General features: G+C 42.5%; 1 protein-coding gene across 11 annotated transcripts in view; it reads left to right on the top strand.

Moving 5' to 3' along the window:
• Positions 1-710: 710 nt before the first annotated feature.
• The window catches only part of LOC306938335 (uncharacterized protein), a 63,407-nt gene continuing 39,260 nt past the window's right edge, over positions 711-24,857 (top strand). For 6 of the 11 annotated variants that reach the window (XM_079522462.1, XM_079522466.1, XM_079522465.1 and 3 more), the window contains exons 1-2: positions 711-1,087; positions 18,720-18,849. The gene's annotated coding sequence lies outside the window, so the exon portion shown is untranslated. The remainder of the gene's footprint in view (positions 1,088-18,719; positions 18,850-24,857) is intronic. The other 5 variants (XM_079522459.1, XM_079522458.1, XM_079522456.1 and 2 more) reach the window with 1 other exon arrangement.

The following is a 24,857-nucleotide window of genomic DNA, read 5'->3' as shown; positions in this document are numbered from 1 at the left end:
TGCCTCCTCTGTCTGGAGGCCTCCTTTTCACAGTAGAAGTACTGTGAAAAGAGTCCAAAATGAAACTGGAGCATACGTACTGTAGCAGAAATGTGTGAATGTGAAATTAATTAACGTCGGTATTTCACTCATGCAACTCCTATCAACTTACAACATATTGTCAGCGTAGGTGAATATGAAATGAGTCCAACCATGACAGTGTCACTCAGGAGATTCATTGAAGGCAATAGATCTCATTATTAGTGATGGGAGATTGATTGGCAACACATCGGTATTGGCCGATGAACAGATATATCGGTAATCAGTAGGCTATTGGTAAAATAATAAATAGGTTTTAGCAGATATTTTATTTTATAATAACTATGTTGAAAAATAAATAAAAAGCCTGAAAAAGCCTTTTGTCATGATGAATGCTGCAAATTATGCAGGGTTTTCTGGGGAAGCTTTCAAAAGAGTCAACAAGTTGGAACATTCAGAGTTTATAAGCCTTTTTTGGCAAAAAAATAAAAATAAATTGATTTTTTTTTTAAAATATTTTCTTAATACAGAATGACATCGGTTTATCGGTAGGCTACCACTCACTACAGACGGGTCTGATTTTTGTTAAATTAAGAAAAAAGACAACTAGCAAAGTTAGTCTTGGTAACCAATGTGCTATTTGTAAGGCTCTGACGTAGCCTACACGGTTTGTCCAATCAGTCCAGCTGGCTGTTTGAGGCGGATATTTCCAAATCAGTCTCGAGCGGTCACTTCAGTCATGGTTCAGTCACTTCAGTGACGTCTGGAAACGTTGATAACGGCGATGGAAAATACAAATAAAATATCAAGGTGGAGCGGAGGATTTAATAAAAAACGTTTCAACGTTTTCTTAAAAAAACAGCTGCGAGCGACCTCAGCGACGTGCTGTTGTGATTAGGCCGAGCGACGTGTTTACCATAAACGAGCCTAAATTGACATAAAAGTGAGTTTATTGGTTTTAAATTCCTTCAGACTTCAGACCCCTGATCGTCAAACATCTGAATGTTGATATGGAGGACTCAGGACGATGTTACAAAACAAATAATAGCTCTACGTACCCAGCTATAAGGTAAGACATTGTTTACTTTTCCATGCTGCGGTTTTACTTATTGGCTGCCGCTAAAAAACCCATTTCCCCACATTTTGTCGGCAATAGTGTAAACGTTAGTTCTTTAGTTGACATATAAACAACACGCCACTGCGTGGCGCTGTAGTGTTGTATTGGATTAGTGTCTGCCTGGTCTTGAGCAGTACGTGTTGTCGTTTATGTAATATGTGTTTATTAACCTAAAAAAATCACATCTGTGTGAAGTGAGGGGCGCTAATTATTAAAGTCTAACTCATGTTGATTGGGTGATGTAATGGTGATGTAAAACAAACAGTGACAAAACAATTTCAACAACAAATTCTCTTTATTGTTAATGGCATTTCATGTTTGTGTTAGGGACAAGATGAGTAGATTTTCCCTTCATTGTCAATGGCGTTTTTAAAACAAACATTGAACTAAATACAAAAATATAGGAGGGGCTAGCACCCCTCAAAAATAGGAGTTGATTACAATGCTGTGAAGGAACACATATTGCTGTAATGGGAAAACAATCCCAAACGGATAGTGTGCCTGTCTACTATGACAGGGGACATAACTCAGGACTTTACTCAATTTCATTAATCAACAGGCTCTGCAAAGCTTATGGGATGTGATCATGTCATGACAGCTGTTGCTATGATGATGAATTGCATTGGAGTAAAGGCCATGCTTGAGTTTTATGCGGTTTCTAAAGTCATGTTTGAACATGGGAAACTCCTTTCTTCTCCACACTGCAGCCAGTTAGGTGGCTAACAGGGATAAGGTACTAGGCTACAGTTAACCTTCAGAGTGAATCAAGGGAGGAGGAACCTGCACGTCTGCACTGCCTGTTTGAGTGTTTCCTGATGGATGTAACTACTGAGAATCTGACTCACTTGAACAGTTCATTGCTGCTGAGTGGAAACATTGTATGCCCAGGCACAAACACTAGGAAGGCTATAGTAGACCATTGGTTCTCAGACAAATCTGCCAGTGCAAAAACAATAAATATATTGGCAACAGTGATGGTATCCTTGGTTCTGTGGGCATGCCCGGATTAACAATGGAATTTAGAGGAGCTTAAGCTCCAGGGCCCGCACCTGTGCGAGAGACTATATTTCAAATTTGTACAGCTGTTGCTTCTGTCGGAACCGTATTCATAGTCACCGATTTCAATGTATTCCAACACAGGAGCCCCATTTTGGTCGTCCAACAGTTTCTTAAGCATTTGGTGGGAGGAGACTTAAAAATAGCAGATACAGCGTCGGAGAGCAGCAGCTATAGTGCTGGCTGAACTGGATGCGCAAATGCAAAAAGTGTCGTCCTTTGGTCCTTGATTGTGTTACTCGCACGCAAAGCGCACATGCATGGGGCCTTTTGATTTGGTGTAGTTCCAGCCAGGGCCCTCGGAGTAGCCTGGCTATCAGCTGCATCAGTGCCCATACCCGAGGCGGGGTTGGCAAAAGGGCCTTTCTGTGTGGAGTTTGCATGTTCTCCGTGTGTCCCCTAGGATAGGTACCCTCACAAAAAAACATGCAGTAATCCTGGTCTCTAAACTACCTCCCCTTGGCCAGTCGAGGAGCCTCATGAAGGGGAAAGGATCTGGTCGGAATAACGTGTTCCTTCCACGCGCTACGTCCGGCGAGGGAAATTCCCCCCTGTCAGGTGAAAAGAAGCAGCTTGGACTCCTCATGCATAGAAGCAGGCATGAGGTCAGTCCGCTGCCCCCCCAGGTTGGCAGAGGAAGTGTAGCGCCCAGGATTACATTAGATAATGGTGAAAAAACTGGGTTGCAAGAGTATAGACAAATTCAGAAACGGGTCTCATGGTCGCAGCTTAAGCATTTCCTGTAGGTGGAGGCGACATGACTGCGGCTGGCCCGGTGTGGGCTAGCCCCTCCCTCCCCTCATTGGTGCGAAACGGCGTAGTAAAAACGGAAGCGTGCGAAAAGGGGTAGTATAAACGGGGAAGTGTCTGTCTCAGACACTGCAGTGCGGTGTATTTGACATTCCGTTTCTCTCCAAAGTTGAATGTTGCCACCACTGTTGGAGCAGCCATAAACTACACAGGTTCATCGATGTTCTGGGCATCTTTATAAAGTTAGTGTTAGTAAAAAGCAGGTAAAGGAGTAAAGTTTGAGCAGACTAACATCAGTAACTTTTCCATTTACTGTAGTAGAAGAGGTGCGGGTTTACACCGCAGCTATGTCAGCTCCGCCTACAGGAAATACGTAAGCTGCGACCATGAGACCCGTTTCTGTGTCTTTTTCCACATTTTCCAGAAAAGAAATACAGAAAGAAAAAAATATGAAGGGCACTCACTCACACACGCACAGACACGTCGAAACGCACACACACAATGGAAAGAAGAAAAGACCGTCCAGTGTATTTACAGAGCAATTTCTCTCCATTTCAAAGCCTTATTGATCCTGGCTTGAGAGAGGAGGAGAGGATGTCTTGTGGAAAGAAAGCCCTGAAGCTTAGCCGTAGTGTTTTCCACTTTAGAGGAGATGTCCTCATGCAGGAAAGAGTGAAAATGTGACTGTTTGTCATGGAGTGAAGAGACCTGCTGCAGGTATAAACAGCCATCTGTCCCGACGTCCTACTGTCACTGCAAATGATGTATGGCAGTGATGTGTCATTTATATACTTCCATCCTACGATGGAGTATAAATCAGGCTTCATGCCTTGAAGCATTTACAGCAAAATATGTATTTTTCCTTCTCAGTTCAACTTGTAGCTTAATATTGTGGAGGGAGACTTAGAGCAGTGGTTCAGATTTTACGGGGGCCAGTTTCGAATTGCAGCCGTCTGTAGGTGCAGCCCTTTGAGAGCGGTTTTGAAGGAGTCAAGGGATTCACATGTCTTAATGACTGTTGGTAGGGCGTTCCAAATTTTGGTGGCATAGGAGCGAAAATAATATAGTCCCTTGTTTGTGCCGAATCTGGGTTGCACATGGTTTGTTGCACTCCCTCTGGTGTTGTGGGTGTGGACTTCGTTAACATTAAGAAAGTATTTAGACATGATACATGGGTATCTTGGTGGTGTATCGAATCTTGTGGACCGGACCCATTGCAAGATGCTGTACTCTGTACAACACACTGTTAACTCTGAAGACTGTACAGTACACTGACTCTCAGTGTTATATATTTGGTTCCTAAAGCTCAATCGTTTATGTGGGGACCTCCTGGAACCGTCTCAAGGATCTCAGGGGGTCCCCAGACTGGTTCTCAGTCTGAGAACCAGTGATTTTGCAGCGTACTTGATGAGACTGAAAAAATTCATATAAAACGTATTTATATTTAGAAGCACATTGTTTTAATATATAGGCTTCAATTAATCATTTTGCTGATAGGATCAGCTTGCGTTGTTGTTGCATTGCAGACTGTTCCAAGATGCAATGCATTTATTGCCATAGGCACAATTGTAATCTGTGAGTAGTATCAGGGGCACTGTTTTTTTACAATGTGGCTCTGCCGGAGGCTAGCCGTCTATAAGAGGTTCTGTCTGTCTGTCTGTCTGTCTGTCTGTCTGTCTGTCTGTCTGTCTGTCTGTCTGTCTGTCTGTCTGTCTGTCTGTCCTTTCTGTCTGGTGTCAATCTGTCTGTCCAGCTGGTGTCAGTTCTTGCTATGTACAACAACAACAACCAGTTTTAGGTGATAAGTTATCACCTACAACTGGAGTATGAATGCGCCTTATGTCCTCCTCTCCACCTCAACGCTAAGCGCCACTTAGTTTGCTGAGCAGTCAATCTGACCAGAGGCGGAAAAACCCGGTACCGGGCCGGGGGGGGTGACCGCACGATCGGGCCTCGCCGAACCTGACTCCCAAAGCATATATCGGCAGTGACGGTTGACTGATTGATGATGCACACGTTAATTGATAATGTACACATTACACATTAGGTGGAGTACTCTCATGGGGAAGTTATTGATTTCTCAATCTTTAATTCATAAGGGTCAATCATGAAGGCTGAGCCAGAGCAGAGATGGATAACTGGTGTTTAGAGGAAGAATAAATCACCATGCTCTTAATACATCCATACTGGATGATTTAGGGTGCGTTTAGGGTGCGTTCAGACCAGGACTGTTTCGTTTGTTTAAAAGGCACAATGGTTGGCTTATTCCTTTGGTCCGGCTCGTGTGAACGTGCATTCAAATTCTGGTGCGGATCAAACAAACGGACCATGGTCCGTTTGAAAATGCTGAACTCGATCCGTTTCCAAACGAGGACTAATCCGCATTGTGTGTTCATTGAAGGCCAATGTGGAAAATCACTATTGATATGACAGCTGATCTTTCTTCATGAGCTGCAATATAAACATTATCCATATACTAGTGTAGACTCTCTTCTTCTCCCTGTATGGGTATGCACTGCGGTCTGTCTGTGTCCAGTAGAAACTGCATTTTTGTGTGTGTGTGTGTGTGTGTGTGTGTGTGTGTGTGTGTGTGTGTGTGTGTGTGTGTGTGTGTGTGTGTGTGTGTGTGTGTGTGTGTGTGTGTGTGTGTGTGTGTGTGTGTGTGTGTGTGTGTGTGTGTGTGTGTGTGTGTGTGTGTGTGTGTGTGTGTGTGTGTGTGTGTGTGAAAAATATGCTCATACTGTTTTCACTGATAAAATACAAAAATGATTATGAACACAACACGCTTCTGTTGTAGTTGGCAGTGAAGTAATTTTCCATAGCCTATTGACGTGGCCTGTATGACCACGTGTAATTTGTTTACATTTTTAGTTTGTTTTACAAAGTCCTGTGTGAACACTCCAAATGCGAAATGTAACAATGTAAACAATTGGTCCCTGATCCAGACCTTTCAAGCAAACTTTGGGTGTGAAAGGCCCGTTAAGGCTCATACATAGTCTGGATTTTCGGTGGTGGGGTGACCACCGAACTACAACTAGATACAAGACCGATTAGTAGATTACATAAAAGGAAGCCATTCTAACTTCATTGGAAGCAATTTGGCAGCACAACAGCCCAAAATAACTAATGTCCATGAAACAAGCTTCTAGGCTTGCTCTACAATGGTTCAGTCCCTGTCTGAAACAAGCCTCTAGGTTTCCTCTGCAATGGTTCAGTCCTTGTCTGAAACATTGTAACTGGTTTCATTCTGTCAGCCATGGCTCTGCCCATTAGCAAAAACAAATGTGGATAAATAGGAAATATATTTCTCTATAGGCTATAGCTTATGCAATTTGTATTTCCATGTGGGGGGGGGGGTGCGACAGCTAGGTCGGGAGGTGGCCTCCTGGTGGCGCTATAATAGGCCAATGTGAAAAGGGTGCCATTTCTTCTTACGCCTTGGATGGCAATTGGATGATTTGAGACATTTTGTTCCAAAAATGTGTTTTGCAAAAATCCACCTGTTGGTGGTGCTATAACAGGTCAATGTGAAAAGGGTGGGATATATTCCTCAGCCTAGTAGGAAAGTATGTGAAAGATTTCACGTAAATTGCATCGACGGGTTATGGTGCCGGAGATTAGCTGTTCACACACCCTGTTCACACACGGACAGACGGACTCACACACACACGGACAAGACAAGTGCAAAACATACTCTATCCCCATGCCTTTGGCCTGGTGGAGACAATAATGTAGTTTGAATCGGTCACAATCCCTGCTGGGCAGTGCTAAGTCTGAGTAGTCTGAAGTGAAAGACATTCTTCAAAGGCGCTTTGAGGAGTTTGTGTTTGATTAGATGTCAGAAAAGAACAATGGAGGCAGGAAGAGAGATTGGTCAGAGAGCAACACAGAACACTGTTTGATCAGAACTCCAACTGGATGAGCTGACAGGAATATGTTCTAGATTGGATTTGTGGCACGCACGCACGCACGCACGCACGCACGCACGCACGCACGCACGCACGCACGCACGCACGCACACACACACACACACAAGCAGCAGCCACAGTGGGGGAGCACAAGCATCAGCTGTCACTCAAGGCGTCTGGTCCAGCACTCCTGTATATGTGAGGCGTAGTGTATAGTTACAGTACGGTAGACAGTGTACAGTATATGCATCGCTGCAGCCCCATACAACCCCTGCATGTTCTGTGTAGTGGACTGGGGAATCCTCCCCAGAGGATTCCATCCACACACGGTGTCACGTATGCATTATTGATGCCATGGTGCCGAGGTGCATGTTTTTTTTAACCCTGTATAGAAGATCCCATGCTGGCTCTAATGAAGCTGCCTGACTGTCCGCCTCACTCATCCTGGCTTATCAGCAAGGTGGACTGCAGTTATCTGCAGTTGCAGGAGGCAGGGATCATGGAATCACTCCAGTAATACTGTTGTATCGATTTTCACCAGCATGTTGTATCAGGTTGCATCTCCCTGCCATTTTTTGACTCTTGAGTCTTAACCATTTTGGTTCACTAGTTGTATTTAAACTCGTATAACCTTCTTAAGACTAGAACACTTGCTGGGTATATTCTACCCGATATAATAAATACTCTGAATTTCTCCCTTGGTTCACCCATTCTCATTCATGTGAGAATGGTCCCGTGATTGCATCAACTGTGCATGCCCATTGTGGGAGTATTTCTTTTTTTTTACCCTCTATCACTAACCAGGTGTGAAATTAACCTGCCTGTAGAAAAAACAAAACGAAACAAAAAAATAAACAGGGATGTGAGCAGAAAAACACACCCATGTACACATCTTGTTACCGGGGTGGACCGTATTTTTTCTCCAAATCACTGAATTCTCCTTTAACTATTCAATCTTGAAGATGTAGATAGTGAAAGCATGCTGCTGCATTCAGGCTATGCAGGAAATATCAGACCATAGTAAATAATCAGTAGAGGAGAATTTTGTTATCAACACCTATATCGCCAGTTAGTTCTGACTGTGTGTGTGTGCGTGCGTGCATGCATTATTAGTCAGTCGGATCCAGAACCAGCAGTGGACCTAATGAGCCAAAGTCCCCACACCTGTGCAATTTCCAGCCTCTGCCTTAGCCAATTGATTGCCATGGCAACCCCAGCCTAAGCTTCATTCAACAAAATCCCCACACACCTGCCATTTCCACTTCTCAACCACTCTGCACTCTTCTCACACACACACACACACACACACTGTAGCCTATATATGAGGATTTCGGGTGTGACAGTACAGTACAGTAGAGGGGCCCCCTGGGGACCCCCACACGGTAACTCTGTCATTTCTCAACCGTTTTGGACGCGGGGAAGCTCGCCGGAACCGGCCCGGCCCCCTGGGCGCGTCCCTGGGGGTCTGGATGTACCGGGGACCCCACATGGTAACTGTCATTTCTCAACCGTTTCGGGTGCGGGGTGGTTAAAATAGATCCACGGAACACATAACTCTGAAGTCTGAAGTAAGGGCAACACAGCATATCTTCACCAGAATAATAATAATATCTAGAAGCTCACACAGAGTAGTTTATTGCCAAGCCAGTTTATTGACAAGGATATGTTTCTGTCGCCGATCGTCGGAGATGACTGCAGCTCCACAAACAGCCACAAATACATGGATAATTACCACCTTAACAAAGGATCTAGTTTGTTTTGCACAGCTGAGACTTATTATTGTGGATTATGTTTTTATCAGCGCGAGAGCAGACAGCAGAGCGCTTCTGACAGATAGCACCAGGCTGCAGCTGCTGCACACGCCAGTGAAAGCACATGTTAGAACAGGTGTCTGGCTTCGGACCAGGCTCGGGTTGTAAAACTGCGGTATACCATAACGGGCCGGGCCGGGCCTGGGCTTAACTCCATGGACCCCATGGATATTTTGGGACCATGCAGGGCTCTACCACAAACCCACTCAGGAAGGTGACAGGACTTGACGGTGGTGCTGAACAACTTTAAAATATTTGTCTGACTTTTTCTGACCTTTTTATTAACAGAGTAAAAGCATAAATTATGGACAGACTAAAGTAGTACATATACGGTCTACAAATGTAACTTACGTGAATACGTGCATTACATAGTAAATGTACACAGTTACTTTCACCACTGCCATTAATCTGTACTTATGCTGGCTTAGTTACTACCAGTGTTGTAACTAACGCCCTTACATCACGTTACGTTACCTAACGGCGCTACATTTTGCAGTAACTTGTAACGGAGGCTTTACATTTCCATATTCCATAACGGCCTTATAGTTATTGTCCGAGCGTTACCCGCGTTATAGCGTTATTATGTCAACGTATGATCCAAGTGAAAAGTTTCCCCATACAGCGCCGTGAGTCTGTCATACAGGCTCTGTGCTGACTGCTGCTGAGAGAGCGCGCCGCTCTGTGTTGTACTGTGTTGACAGTTTCATTTGTGCTCTCATACAAGCCTCTGAGCCCACATGGCTACGCACCCTAACATGAACAAAGCATGTCGCAGAAGAGGTCATTGATTGGCTAACGTAGGGACAGATTTCAGGGTAAGCCAATCAGAGACAGTCTGACAGAGTAGGGCGGGTCTTTAGTATGGCTGTGGTAAACAGTTCTAAACTCAGACACACAAACCCTCGTAACGCATAAACAGAAAACGCCGGTTGAACGAACATTATTACCACACGCTACAATGGCAAATACGGAACGGATGACAGCGAGATCGTATGCTTTGTGGGTTGGAAATACAAGCATTATTTGAGTACTTGCGGGTCAAGGAAATGTTTTAACATGCCATGGCGTGTCCCCGCTGTGTGTGATTCGATTCACCGTACTGCCTTTATTATTACTGCTGCGTCCCTCCTGCGCAGCACAGTGCCTGGCGTTAGCCTTGCACACCGTTGCATGCAACCGGGGACCCGTGGCCACCTCCCCGGGCACAGTGATAGGGCTGCCCTCTCCCCCCCAGAAAAGCATTGAGGTGAAAATGCTAATTATGTGGCGGACAGAAAGCATTGTCCACAATGCAAATCTAAGAAAGCATCTTAAATTAGTCCATGAGCTAGGCTGCCTCACATCGCCAAAACAGACAAAGATCGATTTTAAATCGCCACAGAGGCATGTCACCAAGAGTCAACTTGACAAAATGATTGCCACTTGCCAGGTATGTTGTTGAGGAAATGCTTCCCCTCAACGGTGGAGTCTGTTCCTTTCAGAGCACTGGTCAGCAAAATACTATTGAAAGCAGGGCCAATGTGCAGAAATACATTTTCCAAATACCTGAACAGTGAATATTCTAAAATGGAAGATGAGCTCAAAAATACATTTGATGAATTAGAATATCTCTCTACCACTGCAAATAGGCCTATATGGACTAATTCTTTATTTGATTATTATTATTTTTTTTCATATTGCAAATTTGCACAGCACCATTTGTTTTGAAGGCAAGTTGAGGCTACAATGCCTGTCAAAATTTCTGAACATGTTTTATTGTTCCACTACATTTCATAATGTTAGGAGGGAGTTGTCTTTTCTCTTACTGTGCGGCAGAACTTTTAAATCGTTTTTTATATTATTATTTTTTAAAGTAAAGTAAAGTAACTTTTCAAGTTACTTTCATAAAGTAAAGTAAAGTAAAGTAACTTATCTAAAAAAAAGTTACTTTTTTAGATCAGTACCTATAACTATAACTCTTTACTTTTTAAAAGTAACTTGAACAACACTGGTTACTACTGCATCCCACTCTGTGTGTTGGATGTTTCACACCAGTAACATGTCTTCACGTCTCTTTTTGTAAAGTGGGATTTTCCAGAGCTGAAGTTGAAGAAGGATTCTGCCTCCACACTCCATGCTCCTAAATTATGCAACACTGTGTTAAATTAACAGTATTCTACTCAGCTATTTATTGTTTTCTGTAGGCCTTATTCTGCTGAGAAGTTAGTTTCACTGTTTTTTTATTGTATTAGTTTTGTGGCTCATATTGCATTCACAATACTATTTCAGTCAGACAACTCACAAATAGATTTACCAATATTTATTACAGAATGAGTAATGAGTGTGCATATGATATTTGACTTGGCGTTCGGCTCTGCTGGATTTTCTCCCTGCTCGGCACGATTAAGCACCAACATAAAACACTAAGAGCAGGGAGATAGATATAAAATAAAACCCCCCATGGGGAGCTTAAATAGCAGAGCCCACCGGTGGTGCTGGGGTGGAGGTGGGAGAAAACATCACATACAACCAGGAACCATATGTGCAGAGGAAGGCAGGAAGAGCATGCAGTATATTGAGCTTAAGTAGCCCGCCCAATTGGTCAGCTGACTGCCGCATCGGCGAATTACGTGTGGGACTTGCACACACTTATACGCCCACATAGTAATGCAGCATGTTAACCCTTTGAGTATAGTATGCACCTTGAGCATGGCATGAACCCCCTCGAGTATGTCTGACTGAACTAACTCTGCAAGCTACGTCTCATTTGTTTGGTACCTTGGCTTGACTCTTATTAAACCCACAAATAAGATCCATGATCTATGCAAGTTTATCTTTATAAATCAATATGTGGCTGACATCCTTTGAATTACATAAAAAAAGTCAAGAATAAGATAAAAAAAACAAAAACTCATTAATTTTGTAGTTCAATGAAAACTACAAACTGTAGTTGTGAAGTTGCCGGAACGGCCAAGGCTCCAAGAACAGTCAGAAATTGTAGTTAAGGGCTTTTATTTTCCCCAAACTCCTCCACCAAAAGTCCAGACAATTGTTCAGTGCAACACTAGTTTAAAACATTAGTCCTTGCATGTTATAGAAAGCAGTTTGATGCATATGTATATACATATATAGGGCACGGGTTGCCCTGTGACATTAGTGTTTTAGATTATTTATTAAAATGCACAGCAGCAGTTTTGAGACGAACACATAAGCTAAACCAAAACGCTGTTTAGGAGGAGAATAGATGTCACTGAATCTAATTATCCCTCACATTACTGGCTCTTTAGGTGGCAAATTGCAGTCTGGTGGGAGAAGCTTTCAAATTCATTGATTTCTCAGTGAAATCAGTTGTACACATTATTATGAAAACAAATGATGCAGTTTTCAATGAACCCCAAAGTTCTATCACCTCACCCAGGCACAGCTAACGTGGCCTGCAGCACGGTTTCAGACAACCGCATATTCTGTTGTACATCAAATAGGGAACAGTGGTCGTAGCAAGCTCATGCATGTGAGCTTGTTTGCCTATTTACACAACTATTCTATTATTCACAGCATGATTTTCTGTTGTTGATGAATGTTCTCCTTTTATGACATCCCCTGAATATGGATGCTGCTAGTAGTGTTTTCATGTGGTTCAGAATAAGAACTACTGAGTGGATTTGTGTAGAATTTGCTGTGTATCTTCATGAACCCAAGACATTTGATGGACATGCATCACATTGGCTCTAGTGCCATCCTCAGACCAACATATCAACCATACACACAATATATCTAAAAATCACTATAGGTTAATCCTGTAATCTGCGTGACCCTGTGACCTCTAGTGCCTCCTTCAGTGAATTCCCCCCTCAATTGTTTAAATAAAAATTGTAATAATAAATAATAATACAATTGTGTTTCTTACAGTATGTATGGCAGATCTGTTTAAGGATGACGGTGCCACTAGTGGAGTGTTTCTATTTCAACGCAGGTGGACTGGCAGCCTGAGGAGTACTGTTGAAACTAGGAGGACTGTATAGGCTGATTAGGTAGGATGTTGGTGCCGCCTCGGCGTGTCAGTAAGAACACTGGGAGAACTGGGTACTGTAGCTTTGCTTTACTTGCATGAGGTAGTAAACAGATGTGTGATATGTGCATAAACAAAACAGATAGAAAATGATGACCATCAAATTGTTACATGTATGCACTACACAGTACACACACACACACACACACACACACACACACACACACACACACACACACACACACACACACACACATTCATGAAGAAAAACAATATGTTCTCATCATTCTCAATCCAACTAAAAGCAAATGTGCTCTGAGAAGCATCTGAGCTACTGCTACGCAGGAAAGCAATTACCACTCCTGCCAGCTTCTATCAACACTTAATCATTAATGTAATGTATTGCATGTATGCTAGCATAGCCCTGAAACCCTAATAAACTCTGGGCCTTCTGTTGTTCTCTCCTGGTTGAGATTAGATTACACTTTTTCTTGCTTTTCTTTTAATGTGCATGTTGTGTTGCATCACAACATTACATGTTTACTTAATTCTATTCTGCCGATTGGGGGTCTGAAGTGAAAAGGTTTCATTGAATTTGTTCCAGCACAGACCACAGGCTTTACCTCCAGAGCTGTTTATGAGACATTCAATCATATTTGAGCACTAGCATGAAGAATTTCTCTTCCATAACCTGCTCACTGCCTCGAAATCCATCCCTGCCGCTTCATCAAAACAAACAGAAGGGACGTTTCCTTAGCGTCTTGAGCCCTTCATACTTCTTTGTACATGAAATAGCCTAGCAGATCTACAAGCTCACATCATCATCATTTTTCGACCGCGGTCGAGATCATGGATTTTACAATGCCACGCCAGACTTTCCTTCATTGCCATCCCCAGTTCCTGCTTACTGATGCATGTGTCCCTAGCGATGACATCAGGGAACGACAGTTTTCTACCTCTGGTCTGCTTTGAGGCAGGACTTCAGAGAAGAAGGGACGATTTAACCTCATTGTCAGCTCTGTAGCAGTGGCCGGCAAACTGTGTTCTTCTGGATCGGACTAGTGAAGAAACACGGGGAAGGTTGCCGTATATTAGATTAGTCGTTGGGTGGCTCTTCCAAGACAGATTTTGCGCTCTCATTAGAAGGTGGGTGTAAGTGCCATCTAACCGTTTCTCTAGTTTCTTTGAAAGTGTCCATGTATCAGAGTCATAGAGTAGAATCGGCTCAACGGTCGTCCTAAATATTTTTACTTTTAACATCTTACTAAGCTGGGATGACCAGATCTTATGCATGTCATTGCAGGCTGACCAGGCCATACCCTTCCCAGTGTTAATCTTTTCAGCATATTTTGATTTAGTCTTTTGAATAACACATATAGTCTTTAGTCTTTAGTCTTTAGTCTTTAGTCCAATTTAGTCTTCTGAAATTATTTTTTGTTAGTCTAGTCTTAGTAATATCGAAATATCAAAATATTTTAGTCTTAGTATTTTAGTCTTTGTGGTTTATATAGTCTTTTAGTCTTAGTCTTTAGGTATTTTAGTCTTAGTCAAATACAGGTTAGGTTTGAATATGCAATACAGACACAGATTTATAGGTTTAATATGAAACATATCTCATTTTATTTTTAAGTGGTGCAACCACTTCATTAAGGAGCTATGTGTCTGTCCCTGGCTGGGTCCCTGGCTCGGTCCCTGGCTCGGTCTTTCCGAGCACGAAAATAGCGTTTGGTTTGTTTTCACAACCAAGTATCACTGTCACTGTTGCGCAGCCTCACACACACACACACACTCACTCACACACACACACACACACACACACACACACACACACACACACACACACACAGACACACACAGACACACACACACACACACACAGACACAGACACACACACACACACACACACACACACACACACACTGTAGCGTATATATGATGATTTCAGGTGTGACAGTACAGTACAGTAGAGGGGCCCCCTGGGGACCCCCACACGGTAACTCTGTCATTTCTCAACCGTTTCGGGCGCGGGGTGGTTAAAATAGATCCACGGAACACATAACTCTGAAGTCTGAACAAGTGAAAAAGTTATCGTCTTCTACTGTGCAAAATCAAAAAGAAAAAATGCAATTCTCAGAAGAATAAACAAAACACCATCTTGGCCGTAATCCCGTTGCACATTGTACCTAGCTACTGTAGTACAATATCTCTGTTAGTAAAACTGCTAGGGCTAGGCTACAATGCCTAGTGTGTAGTAGTACAAAATCTCTGCTCTTAGCATCGAGACATAAATATAGTATTCAATATCAGAAACAAAACAATGCTATGGTGAGCATCCGACTGACACTGTCTGCTACTCTGCGAACATCATGAACAAAATCAATACGTTTTGAAAAGAACATAAGTGGAGTGCCATTCTCAAATGTAAACACACAGTACACACACACACACACACACACACACACACACACACACACACACACACACACACACACACACACACGTGTATATATATATATATATATATAGATAGGCTGTAATGCCATTGCACACACAGATTGAAAAATACTCCTGTACTTATGTTCAATAAATTCAACCAAAAGTCTTAGTCTTATGATTTAGTTTGAAAACGCACATTTAGTCTTTAGTCCCATTTAGTCTTCTGAAATTATTTGTTGTTAGTCTAGTCTTAGTCGACGAAATATCAAAAACCTTGTCTTTAGTCTTAGTCGACAAAATTAACACTGACCCTTCCTAGTTTGAAAGTCCTTTTGGGAAGAAGAATATATATGAACCCAAATACTTGTAGTCATCAACCTGTCATCAAGCTCACACCACACATCACATATTAGTGGCTGCACTACCACTACTCTTCATGATGTATATAAGTGGTAAATACATTCATGGCCACAGCATTTCATACAGTAGCCTACAGTACAGCCACTTGAGTGTTTCTGCTCTCAGCCTCAGGAAATAGAATATGCTCCATGTATTTTACTGATGAATCTATACTGTATAGAAGACGACCGTAATGACTTGGTATCTACAAATGTTAGCTTAGTTTCTCAAAATTAGAAGCTGTCTTTATATCGAAAAAAATAGATATTGAGTCATTATTTTGAGTAACCAAGTCATTATTTCAAGACATTTTTACAGAAATATATATGCTACCATACTGTAGCTATACATACAGTAGATACAATGACAGTGATTATATTTAAATACATTCATGCATACAGTACAACACACCTGCATGTTGAGTGTGCAGGCTCTCTCACAGGAGGACAACATGAAATATTGAAGAACACAGTGACTCTTTTTTTTTTTAACTGGAACTGCAATGTGTGCTACAAGAATACAATATAGCACAATGTGGTTTGGTACAGTATAGTTAGTAGCATATTGTGCAATACAGTAGAGTGCAGTGTATTATGGTGAACATGCATTGAAAGTAGAGCTAGAGATGCAACAACTATAGGAGGCTAAGGGTTGAAGTCAGTGCATGCATTTACTGTACAACAGGCTAGTTAAAGGCTAGCACGTCAGCAGGTCGTGGCACGGTGAACTGCCACACATGTACTGTACAGTTTATCTATTAGCTTTAGTGAGTGACACCCCTGGGAGCTTATCTACTCATTTGTAATATGGGATGTCTGTATTACCGGGGTATCCTTACACATCCACAGTGACAATCATAAGACCGAATTGCTGAATGTCAAGTCTCCAGGTTTTCTGCAGAATATGTATGAGTACAGTATGACACTGATTTACTATGACACTGGCACATTATGAGTCCAACTAGTACTAGTACGTGGTTCTCAAATGTTTTATTTGCAAAGACCCCTATAACTGTGAGTGTGTACAGATTGAACCAAAATAGATCTTCTATTTTTGGTGAAGAGACTTTGTGTACTGTACATTGAAAAATAACGCACCAAGAACAGTGCAACTAATGTCTGTTTTAATAAGTCTGCCGTACTAAACGACACCCCTGGACTTACGTCACAACACCCACGTTGAGAAACCCTGGCTGGGATAGAGGAATAATAACAATGGAATGAATTCTAAATTGAGATCAGTTTAAAGTTATTATAGTACACTTTTACCAGTAGGTTAGTGTAATGTCTGCTTTGCATTTACTGAGTGTATACATCTGTACTGCTTTACTGTAAATGTGCTTTATAGTAGTCATTGTGTAAATAAGAACCCTCCAGTGGCGTCTTGTTAAATTCGTCTTGTTAAACTCGTTCTGCATGTCCCCTACATGTCCTATTATATGTCATATATCCTATATTACAATTGAAAACATGTGCCCAAAAGCACGCACAGGAACAAAAGGCACCAGCTACTACGTCACTGACACGCTGCAACACGCTGCAACACACACTGCAACAACACACTAACACGTCACACACTTACCCTCCGCGTCGTTGGTTCCCTATCTCCTCATGTCGCGCCGCACGGCCACAATCGACACCAGCCGCGTAAAAATTGTCATCGCACTGCCACTAAAGCCGGCTCCCGTCCACACTCGCAAACAATATCAATATCAATAATAAACACAAACACGCCACAAGCACCGACACCCCCGCCTAATTTGTTGCCACGTCTATGAAAACAAGCACAGAAAAAATGCCATTCAACACGCTACTTACACACACTACCACTCGCTTGCAATACGCGGACCTGGCAACACTACATTCTCTCTCCCATTTGCTCAGAGCCCACCACGTGACCCACACAGGGAGGGAGACGATTGCGTGATGCTTCTATGTACAGGATTCTATAGGTCACCACTTTTGGTGTGACACACATACGGCTTCTGTTTACTAATATGCGTTGTCAACACGTGCTGAGTTGACAAACATTGACCGACTTCGGAGAAGACTGATAGTTTCTCCTTTACTACTTAGGCTGTGGAAGTATTCACACTAGGCAACTTTTGCATTTATTGGCATTGCCAATTTGGGGAGCAAAGGAGGACGAGGAGGTGATCAAGCTCCACAACACCACATTGGTAGGTAGCCTCAAGGCTGCATTTATTTGCCTTCTTTTTCCTCTCGAGGCTGCATGGGATGATGTGAACCCCTCCAGCAGGCTAGGGAGCACCGCTCCGGTTAGCGGAAAATGACCGCGGGGTGCGGGTTGCCAGGTTTTTTTATAAGTAAAGTATTTACATTCAATTAAAACAACATATATATATAATACATTTTAATTTACGTCATATTTAGCGGCATTTCGACCTAATTTCTCTGTTCTTTGTCAATGGCAAATATTGAGACGTGTGGGGACTAAAGCTGTATATAGGAGGGCCCTCAAACACATTAGTTCATAACTTTTCATCGTGCTCCTAAAAAAAAAAGTGGCATTGACAATTTGGGGAGAAAAGGAGGACGAGGAGGTGATCAAGCTCCACAACACCACATTGGGAGGTAGCCTCAAGGCTGCATTTATTTGCCTTCTTTTTCCTCTCGAGGCTGCATGGGATGATGTGAACCCCTCCAGCAGGCTAGGGAGCACCGCTCCGGTTAGCGGAAAATGACCGCGGGGTGCGGGTTGCCAGGTTTTTTTATAAGTAAAGTATTTACATTCAATTAAAAAAACATATATATATAATACATTTAAATTTACGTCATATTTAGCGGCATTTCCACCTAATTTCTCTGTTCTTTGTCAATGGCAAATATTGAGACGTGTGGGGACTAAAGCTGTATATAGGAGGGCCCTCAAACACATTATTTCATAACTTTTCATCGTGCTCCTAAAAAAAAATGTGTGCTACTAGCCGCATTTACATACACAGTTAAAATAATAAGAAATTTGCGCCAACGACTGCGTCGACACCTGGCGTGGAACAAACGGGACGAACCGAGGCGCATATATGGATAACAACACTACACGCGCGCTGCAACACAAAACAGCTGCATACAACGCGTGTCACTGTGCACTTCTGTATCTGTGGACTTCTGTATCGCAACGCGGGCCAACGCAACTCTGGGATGAGCGGGCCGAAGGCCCGCGAAATTCTAGTATGTTACATGTACATTCTTAATGTGTTCTCCTGTCTCTTTAGATCCCACACATGATGAGGTGAGGAGCATTTTGCGAAGCCATGCATTTCCACGGCAGCTAATTGGTCGTAACTTCTCATTGGCGGACATAGTCGTTCCCTTGACCTTCAAACAGCGTGGTGAACGGAGGAGGTAACGACATCACTTCCTCGTGCGTGTGTGTGCGTGTGTGTGCGTGCATGCGCACATGGGGGGGGACTATACATTTGATGACTTAACATTGGGTGATTTGTATGAAACAAACACTTTATAGATTGAAAGAGGATAATATTCAAGCTTTCCCTGCAGCTGCAATGTTGGTGATTTTGACATTGTTTAATATAATTAGAGGGGACTTTTCTGTTTGGATGAATGGGCTGTCTATGGGAAGTGTCACCTAGGTATCACCTTGCTGGCAAGATGGCTGCGGTCTGAATATGGAGAATACCAATCTCCCCAGGGATATATGTTTTCCTGTGGCAGATTTGTCCGGTTTCCAGGCTAAGACATAACAGCTCCTACATTTCTGTGACAATTAAGTTAGTGTTTGGCTTTTGTTATACAGTAATTAAGTAGCCTTGAGAACCATCGGTTCCTGAACCATATGGCCCGTGCCGTGGGTTAGAAGCCTATCTCCTGTTTAGACCACACGGATATGGTTAATTTAAACTCCCGTCGTACGATGTTGTTTTGCACGTCAAAAATAGCCAATCTACAAGCTCACAACGCGTAGCATTGTGACGCATTGTGAGAAGTGCTTGTAGAAGTGCAAGTTTTGGGGGGGCATGTGACAAAGTATATATGATGTATTGTATTGCTGTAGGAGTAAGTGTTGTGTTTTATCAGAATGGAAGTGTGGTGTGATACTGCACCAAATGAAACTTTGGATCTGGACTTTTGAAACTGGATGTTGGACATAGTTTTAAACCTGCAGGGTTTGGTCTCCGTCTGTTTGACCTTCTACCTGTCTGCTGCTGTGTTTTCTGCACCAGAGGGTCGTTGAACAGGACAGTGATCAGTTCAGTACGCTTCAGCGGACAGCCCGATTACTTTGGCTGACTTTAACGGTTTAGGACACATTGTGGGGGAATCAGTGCTGTTATGTGGCGTCCAGATGCAATATTGCTGAAGTGCAGTCGGATAAAGTGTGGAACATGGATCAGCCCCTCCCAGAGTTTGCCATTCCAGGTGCCAGATTCATGGCCTGGCACAAATACAACTCTGCCCCAAAGTGGACCCAGAAGAGCGGAGCCGTCCTCAAATTAATCTGCTCAGCATTTCTTTAAACCTGCACAGGTTTCTGGAGGTCTGCCCGTGATAAACAGAGACCCCTGTCAAAGGTTTAATGATTTTCTAATAAAACAAAGCTCCATAGCTTAAAGCACCTGTCAAATCCACAGATGAGAGGAGTGTTTATGGCGCTGTCATGGCACTGCTACCATTGTACTGCAGACATGAGAGCTGAGGGCAGATATAATAAGCAGAGAGGTGGCAGTCTGCAAGCTGGTAATGACCAGTTGTATATATATTTAATTAATCAATAACCATACCTAAGTACAATTATAGGCTGCTGTAATTGTCATGGTCGTTTTAGTCACATCATTTGTAATAATAAGCAGTGGCGGAAAGTAATTCAGTACATTTACGCAAGTACTTCACTTTAATATTTGAGAACTCCAGTCCACTTTTATTTAAATAAAAGGTCAGGGTACTTCTACTGCTACTGTAAATGAACGTGCTAAGTGGTGTGGGGGTGGAGTCCATAGCCATCATTCTGCCATACTGGTCCCAGTGGAGCCCTTGACCTTACGGGCTCATACATACAGGATGCTCACACAATGAGCCACAGGCCAATATACCAGCCAGCCATTCCTCTCATCTCCCCATAGATAGAATGAGGCTCACATGCTGAGGATGCAAGATACTGAATGCTTCAATGCTATAGCCATTACATTATCCTTTCCTCATATTAACTGCATGCTATAGTATGTATGTCATGGATTTGACAATGACCACACTTTTCCACATGGCTGTCAGGGCCAGCTTACTGACCCTGTGCCATTAACCCTGTGAACTAATAATCTCGTACTACTGTATGCAACATAAAGTTTAACAAGATAAAATAAATAACATGCACTTTAAAACTGTTTTTAATATTTAATATCATATTGTCTATGTCCCTCAAATATATATCTAATGGTTTGATCCTCAATCACCACTCTGATATAACCAGTCCTTGTAATTTCTTTCTGGACTTTGAAATACCACAATGTCCTGAGGTTGTGGGGGCGCTGATATTCAAATTGTCCTAATGCGATATCCTATGGCGCCATATCCTGGGTCCTAGATGTAGCGATGGATGTGGGAAGGCCCGGCTGACTCCCCTGCTTTCAAGCTGCTGCCAACCATGCATCTCTGGAGATTGGAGATGTCCTCAGAAGTGTAATTGAGCATCTCTTGTGCCTTGTTGTAGTCTGCTCAAAGCACTGGTGGTTTTCTAGTGTTGTGCAGGATGTGCCAGTCACGCCTTTGTGCTTTCCTGGCGAGGGTGGCAGCCTCCTGTCGGAGGACGGCCGGTGCTATTCCCGCAAGGACTGGCAAGAGGGACACAGCAGCAGGCTTCAAGCAGAGAAAGAGAGATACTAGAATGTAAAAGACAGAGACAGAGACATTTTAACATTCTGCACAGCAAGTACACAACTCTGTACAAGAACAGACAAAAAGCACAGCCACTATCTCCACTCTGTACCGTTTGCATGTTTGCAATACAAATGAACCTGTGTGCTGGGGTTTCATAAACCACTTTCCTCCACCTTCTTCATGGTTACAGAGTGGGCTGAGGCAGAAGGTCAAGCAGATACTTAGCTCCCTGTCTAAATTCATAATGGTGAAGAGCAGCCCCAGGCTCACCATTATAATCCTAACGCTTTCACACATCTTCACCCCCATAATTGAAATGCAAGGCCACTTCCTTGCATCTAGGATCCATTTTAATGCATGCATGCTATCATACAAGAACGTCCAGCGTAAAATCTCTGGAGAAACGTCAGAGAAATGTGAGGAATGAAGGAAGTCTTCATCATTAATTAAACCGTATACTTTGTAGATATGCGTTCCTATGCGGATAACCTGTTAGGTCCTAATAGAAAACCGAGAGAATATAGGTTTCACCTGACAAAAAGCTATTTAAAATGTAGGCTTCGTCAACATACGTACACAGGTATTTCTTGTAAAATATTTCAAAGAGTGTCAACTGTAATTGTTATTTACAAGCTCACAAATACCGTGGCACATTGTGAGCTTGAAGATCAGAGCTCTACCGAAAGTATAAAACAGGCAAGTGGTTAAAATTAAATTATGTTTTGTAATAGTAATATAAATCTGCAAAGTTAACTTACGGGTGTAAATTATTTGTATTGTATTATAAACACAATATTTGCCACTGAGATGTAGGGGAGTATGCGTCTAAAGTATTTAAAAATGGACATATACTCAAGTAGTTCAGAACTTCCCTCTGAGTTGATAATACAGTATTGCTGCCATCTTGTGGATTAAAGGAGGAGTTCATCCAAAACATGACTTATTTTCTGTGTCACACACCCCATGAAGGCAATAACCATAAAAAAACAACGTGAAAAAGAATGGTGATAATACCGTGGATCATGGATACTGCTTGACCAGGAATCGTGACATGTTTTTTCATATCGCCCTGCACCCCTACCTTGAATTCATGGATATTTTTTTAGGGGTGTACGATTCTGACCGATATCCGATCTCCGATTATTTGCAGGGTCATATCTGCCGGTACCGATTCTGACCGATTCCGATATTATACAGAGAACCACAATGGAAACAAGCCTAGGCCCTAGGTGCTTGGCCTAAAACCTGTTAAAGTATATCAATCAATAAATAGCATATACTCTTTTCTGTTTTCACAACTGAATGACTAAAGTATGAGATTAGTACAGAAATTAAATATAGATTTATTTTTATTTTTTCATTGTTTTTGCTGGTGAAAACCGATTAAATAATCTGTATTATTTTGAGACCATTCCGATACCGATATGGCATTTTTATGGCCGATATGGCCCATTAAAGCCAATAATTTGATGAACATCAGAGTGTCCAGCCAGGAGCCAGTAGGAGACTCCAATGACCTGCGTTTGAGTCAACACATTAGTGGCTTAAGCTGCGTTCAGACCTGAATATATATTCGCCTTGGTTCGTCCCATTTGTGCTGCGCCAGCCGTTTGCGCAACTTCTCGTCTTTGCATTGACTTTGTATGTAATTTAACCGCGCTGCTCTAACCATCCAAGTCTGAACACAACTTTTAGTAATGCGACAAAAAACAAAACACTTTGTCACTCACTTTGCCACTCGATTTGCCACTCAATCTATTGATATTTTTTGGGATGAACTACTCCTTTAATCTTCTCCTGTTCTGTATGGACATATCTAAATGACATCATACATCATTATGTGTGAGTTAAACTAAATGACATCATACATCATTATGTGTGAGTTAAACTAAATGACATCATACAGTACATCATTATAATTTATGTGTGAGTTAAACTAAATGACATCATACATGATGTGTGAGTTAAACTAAATTACATCATACATCATTATGTGTGAGTTAAACTAAATTACATCATACATCATTATGTGTGAGTTAAACTAAATTACATCATGTCAGGAGCTCTCTCTCTCGCTCTCTCTGCCTTCACAATCAAAGATGTATAAAGTTCTCTATGCATCTAAATGTAGATGCATCTCTATGCATCTACTTTATATATCCATGGTGGACATTAGAGTATTCAAGTAAATGCACTTCATTACTGTCCAACTATATAGAGTAAAAGTCAGACAGCGTACTCACCAGAGCCAGTAGGGGGCAGTCAAATCCCATAATATAATCCATAGCTGTCCAGAAGCCAGTGCTTCTCAAACATTTTTAAGGACCCCCAGATCAATATGTATTTGGCCGCCAACTGAAATAGTTTGTGCCAGTTAACCACTTGAGGTTATTTTTATTTGTGATTTTAAAAGAGAGATTGCAGGCCATCAAAGTATCTGTATCTGTAGATATATCTGCAAGACAAGCAACAGCAACAATTTCCAAATTCAATGTTACATTCAGTATGGCGGCTGGCCCAACTGGCCCAACTGGCCCAACTGGCCCAACGGGGGCTCGAACAAAAGAGATCAGCTAAATATAAGGAGGAAGTCTGCACACCGTTCTGATTGCTCCCAAAATAATTTATTACCAAATAGTGGTAAAAAACATGTCGGCCTATATGTGGCCTTCGTCAGGTATACTGAATAGGCTAATTCAGAATAGGCTATAATTAATAATAAGCCAGATCGAATCAGCCGTTGGCAAAAGTTCTGGCTTATTAGCCAGGCTAATACTGAATAGCAGTGCATACGACAGGTAGCCTATACTATATAAAGGCATTTCCCATTTCAACCACTCTCTTGATGAATGGAGATGGGTTGTTTTTCACCTGGTGCCAGCCTCTCTAATCTGGACACAAAAGAGGAATATTGCAGGGAAAAGTCAACAGGGAAAAAAAACATGCGTTGGTCCGACATGCATTGAGCCGTGCTTGCGGTTAGAGTTAGGTTAGGGTTTTGGGTAGGGTGTCCGTCTAATGACGGACCAATATGTCGGAACTAAAGCCTGTACTGCCTAAAACTCCATAGCTCTCACCAGTGCCCCCTACAAGACTCTATTGCGGCTCATGAGTCTCAATCTGGCTTGAAGTTTGATTTGGAGGCTGGGGCTTGTGTAGAATAATAAGTCCAAATGAACACTTAAGTCACTGGTTCCATATGAGAGTGAGAGAGAGAGAGAGAGAGAGAGAGAGAGACATTTTGCCCATAAGGGATGCCATGTGTGCCCCCCCCCCCCCCCTCTCTCTCTCTCTCTCCAGAAAGTCACCACGTTCCAGCTTCATTCAACTGCCCGGTCCAGTCACACGGCAGAACGGGGGCCTGATTACAGGGCAATCATTTGAACGGTGGGGATGACATCACTGGCCATAAATTGTCTAACTCCATTTGGCTCGCAGAGCGGCAGCTGTGTGGTTCTGCTCAATGATGACAGGCTGGGTAAATGACACTGGCCGGTACCGCCCTTTAAAAATGGTCTCTT

Source organism: Electrona antarctica (genome assembly GCF_951216825.1).
Source record: "Electrona antarctica genome assembly, chromosome: 15".
NCBI lineage: Eukaryota > Metazoa > Chordata > Actinopteri > Myctophiformes > Myctophidae > Electrona > Electrona antarctica.
This window is presented reverse-complemented; position numbering and strand designations above follow the sequence as displayed.